The sequence below is a fragment of the Humulus lupulus genome, chromosome 6, assembly GCF_963169125.1.
Source record: "Humulus lupulus chromosome 6, drHumLupu1.1, whole genome shotgun sequence".
Lineage (NCBI taxonomy): Eukaryota > Viridiplantae > Streptophyta > Magnoliopsida > Rosales > Cannabaceae > Humulus > Humulus lupulus.
In genome coordinates, this window is record NC_084798.1 from 59,354,048 (window position 1) to 59,359,413 (window position 5,366).

Here is a 5,366-nt window from a genome sequence, read left to right on the forward strand (position 1 = left end):
TTTCTTTATTATTATCTTTTATTTTATTTTTATTATACAAAAATCCCATCAATCTTTGGAACTAGGTTAGAATTTATTAATTTTGATTTAAAATAGTTTTTTTTTTCGATTTTAGACAACTCCTTTGGGTTCGATCTCGTGCTTACACGAACATTATTCTATAAATACGATTCGTGCGCTTGCGAGTATAAATATTTAAAACATACACGTTCTGGGTTTGTCAAGTTTTTGGCGCCGTTGCCGGGGAGTTGCAAGAAAAGAAACGAAATTTATCTCAAGGTTAGTGAATTCTTCTACTAGTTATTTTAATTTTTTGAACTTTAAAAAAGAAATTCTAAAAAATATATATATCTATAAAAACTAAAAAAAAAAACAAAGATAAAAAGAAAATCTGGGACTGTTCTACCACCCATAAAAAAATATACTTATATTTCTATATTTATTATTATTTTTTAGTTGACGGCACTTGTGCCTCCTATCTATCCTTTTAATTTTTATAGTCGATGACACTTGTGCCTCCTAATTTTGTTATAATTTTGTTGTAATTTTCTTTATTTATCTTGTTGTTATTTTTATTTACTTATTGCAAGTTACTAGTTGATGACAATTTTGTCTCCTAGTCTTTTATTTTATGTTTTAGTTGATGGCACTTGTGCCTCCTAATTTTTACTTTATTTTTGTTATGGTTGATGGCATGCTATGCCTCCCTACTCTTGCCTAATTTTTTTATAATCTTATTTAATTTTACCTTATTTCTCTTTATCCTTTATCATATTATTGTGAAAAAAAATACTTGAAAAAAAATATATACTTGAAAAGAAAAGAAAAAAAACTTAAATCTTGTCCTAGCTTTTGTTTTCATTTCTTAATATTGTTTATGCTATCTTAATTTTATTTTATTATTTTTTTTAGTACTCTTCTTAATCTCTGTTTTAATTATTTTTCTTTAAAAAAAATATCTTGAAATGGATCATTTTAATTTTAGTTGAAATTCTGAGTACAACTATTCCGAGCAATCAAATTTAAATTATGGAGAAACTAATAATATGTATGAAATGCATGAATCCTTTGATATTTCATATGCGCCCACCTATAATCCTAATTTTTCATGGAGTCATACCCAATCTCAAATGAATCAAGGGCATGAATTTAACATGCCTAATCCAAGTCATGCCCAAGCTGACCTATCATATCCCATTGAACAAGAAACGAGCCCATCTTTAGAGGATACCCTACAACAGTTCATGCAATCAACCTACCAAATCTTACTAGCTAAGTCTCATTCAATTTCAAAAATTGAGACAATAGTAGGACAACTCGCAACTGTTATAGAGTCGGAAAAACAAGTTTATCCCAACCAACCCATTCCCAATCCAAATAGTCAAATTCAAAGTGAAAGTGAAAAAGAGAATGAAGTAGTTGAAGAACTTGTAATATGCATTCAACCCCCCTACTGAAACAAAAGAGTTGAATGATATAATTCTTGAGGCTCATGAAGAAAATGAAAAAGACATAATTATATCTCAAGAGCCCATAAATGAACAAATTTGTATATTTACTCAAAATGAAAAGGAGTCTAATATAGATATGCAATTTTCGTATTTTATTGATATTCCATTAAAACTGCATATTTCTAACTTTTTTGTAGGTGTGATGTTATCAATTATTATTTATGGCATTTGCATCAAAGTCATAACTCACCCTACAAATGAAATTTTACACCATCGATTGGGTGTAGGTTAAAAGAAAAAAATATTATTATAGTCGTGCTAAAGACTATAAACTAAAGCGCTTTGTGGGAGGCAACCCATACTTTAATGTTTCATTTTATATTTCACTTTTTGTTGTGTGTTTTTTGTTTCATGTTTTTCAAAAAATCTTGAAGGAAACTTCTTGCCCAAAAAGAAAAGAAGAGAAGAAAACAAAAGAGTCAAATCAAGGAAGCATTCATCAAAGGGAGTAGTTCTTATTTTTTTTTCTATTTTATTAAACATTGAGGACAATGTTTCATTTAAGTTTGGGGGTAATGTGTATGTATTTTTATTTGTGTTTATGCATGTTTTTCACTTGTTGTAAAATTAAAAAAAAAAATTATTTTCTTTATTTGTTTTTCTTTTTGTTTTTATGTGATTTTCATCTGTTATATATATCTTATTTGTTTTGTTTGAAAAAAATATTAGTGATTTTCATTTTCTAATTATAAGAATTATGATTGAAATTGTTCTTAGTTCTTAGAAAAATATAAATAATTATAAAGAATTATTTTAAATTGATTATTTTAATTCCCATTTTTTGGCTATAAATAAAGGAGTTTGGTGTCCATTTTTAAGGGGAGGTTACCATACCAAAAATTCTACACATTTCAAAACCTCTCTATTCTCTTCATCTTCTTCTTCTTTTTATTTTTTATCTATGTATTTTTAGAGGAAAAATTTGGGGGTTTCTCCTCCAAATTTTCCTATTTATGTTTGTAATTTTTAGTGTGTATTTGCTATTCTAGTTATGAGTTTCTAATCTTTTTAAGATTATTAAGGTGATGATGAAACAATTTGTAAGTAGATAGTATTTATTTTGTATGTTGATTTCCCATTTTGTGCAACAAAGTTTATGGAATTTTCTTCTTTAAATATTTTCTTTCATCTTAGATATCATGTATTTTTTATTGTTAGCACATATTTACACTTTGTTCTTCATTAGTGCAAAAACATAATATTCTTTGTGTATGATGTGTCATTAAATTGTACACATCCATGCTTAGAACAAAAATATTATGTTTTGCCTTATAAATAATGTTCATTGATTTATTTGTTATTTCATTAGATTGATTTACACTAAATGCTTTGAAATTATAATTTTGAAAAGTGGAGAAAAATATTATATTTTTTAGAAGTAATTTGTGCTTAAAATTATAAATCTATTTGGAAAATGATAGTTTGATTTATTTTAACTATCACTAAAACTTGGGAATCAATGTACTTATAAATATTATTGAACTTATATTTTGTGGATTCTATTATCTTAATAATCTTTCTTTTACTATCTTGATTTCTACTTTTAATTTATGTTATATATATTGTCTTTAATTTCTTTATTATTATCTTTTATTTTATTTTTATTATACAAAAATCTCATCAATTTTTGGAACTAGGTTAGAATTTATTAATTTTGATTTAAAATAGTTTTCTTTTCGATTTTAGACAACTCCTTTGGGTTCGATCTCGTGCTTACACGAACACTATTCTATAAATACGATTCGTGCGCTTGCGAGTATAAATATTTAAAACATACACGTTCTGGGTTCATCAATTATATAGACATAGGTTGCATATTGGACAAAAGTACCTGTATGACTTGTGTAGTAATTAGGTTTCACTACAACAATATTTAGTATATATTACATTAAAGAATAGCATATATTTAGAAGTGCTATTATTAAGTGGGGGATTAAAAACACACGGAAGACATATTTTGGCGCCATATGAATAAAACTCAGGCGCCAAAATGAATTTCTGCCAAATTCCCTAAATCTAAGTTACCCTTTCTCTCAGCCTCCTTCTCTCACTCACGAAGACTCACTCCGCCCTCACCGCCTCACGAAGTCTCTCTCTCGTCTCGTCTCTCTAGAGTGGAGCTCTTTCTCCTTTTTTGTCTCGTCTTGTCTTCTTAACTCATCTCTGCCTCACGAAGACTAGCTCCAGAGTGGGGCTCTTTCTCCGCCTCACGAAGTCACACTCCAGAGTGGAGCTTCTCTGCCTCACGAGTTCTCTGCCTCACGCCCACTATCTCAGGTTCGTTTCTCTCATCCCTGATAATACAAATTGTTGGCTGAATGTTGTAGATTGATATGATAAAAAACCCATCTTTGATAGAAACTATATTGATATGAAATTTTAGATATTGTTATGTTCAATGTTCAAGAGAAACAGCTATGAAGAAAAGATGTAGAGATCAAGTCATTTGAACTCGAACAACTTTTTTTATTTAATATACAGTTTTCTACTACATCGAAATGAAGAAGATATTGATATTGATTGGTAAACAACTGTAGGACTCTACATAATTTTTATTTGGCCTCTTATTTTGTGATCTAGAAAGGGCTAGTAAACTGCGATTCCAGTAATGTTAATTTTTCAATCTAAAAATGGAATACAAAATTTGTTATTCTTCAAATGTTTAACTACCAAACGAGTGTTAATGGAAGAACTAGTTTAGTGTCTATTCAAAAAACTGCTTCCTTTTCGTCCTTACAAATACAGATATGATTGACATTTAATTATTTTCAATGTTTCATAAACTGTTTATTTTTTAGTATCTATGCATGACTACTAACTTAGTCTCTTTTCTCTTTGATGGCTTTCCCATGGATCCTTTCCATGTAACTTTTCAGCAAGAGATAGATTTACTGAAGGTACTGTTATCTTGCTTGTATGACTCAAGTAGCGTGTATTAATTATGTAGTTTTGAACTCACAAATAAGAAAGATTGGTTGATGCATGCCAAAACCTGCAGCATAGCAATGAAACTTTTGAGATATAAACTGAGGACTTCCATTTTAGTTAAACACCATGGATAGCTATCACTTCATTGTTATGTTCTTTCACTTGAGTTGAATCCTACAACTAGCATCCTTGGAAGAAGGTGAATGGTCAGAGACTGATAAACCTTATTCTCTTTTGCAGAATTTGAACCACAAAAATATTGTGAAATATCTTGGATCCTTAAAGACTAAGAGTCACCTCCACATAATTCTTGAGTAAGTGGATGTAAAACTTGTGTATGATATTTAATTGTGTGACTTTTATTTTGGAAAGTCCTATTATTTACGCCGGTTAAAATTTGTAGATATGTGGAAAATGGCTCACTAGCAAACATTATCAAGCCAAATAAATTTGGACCCTTTCTAGAATCACTGGTTGCGGTTTACATTTCACAGGTTTGTCAAAGTCCTTGCAGTTTGATTTATATTTCCCCCTCCTTTTCTAAATTATATCATTTTGATATAGGTTTTGGAAGGCTTGGTATATCTACACGAACAGGGTGTAATTCATCGGGACATCAAGGGTGCTAATATATTAACAACTAAAGAGGTAGATTTATATGTGTGTTTGTATATATTTATACATAGCTTCATTCCTTTGGATGTTTATTCACTATGTCAAAGTTATCAACTCAATAAAAATTTTAAGAATCTTTCACATAAAGTGTTCCATGGTGCATTGATTTCATTATGGTTATCATATCTCTTAATTGTTAGTCTTTATGCATTGATGTTTGAATGGTGTGATACATATATTTTTATAAATATTTTATTTATTTTCTATCTCTAGTTCGAACATTATGACGCCACTTATAGTCTAAAATATGGT

General features: G+C 29.0%; 1 long non-coding RNA gene across 1 annotated transcript; it reads left to right on the forward strand.

Moving 5' to 3' along the window:
* Nucleotides 1-4,386: 4,386 nt before the first annotated feature.
* On the forward strand, nt 4,387-4,901 carry LOC133784044 (uncharacterized). The gene is made up of 3 exons (XR_009871096.1): nt 4,387-4,408; nt 4,680-4,753; nt 4,843-4,901. It is a non-coding gene; the product is annotated as an uncharacterized LOC133784044 (long non-coding RNA).
* Nucleotides 4,902-5,366: the final 465 nt, after the last annotated feature.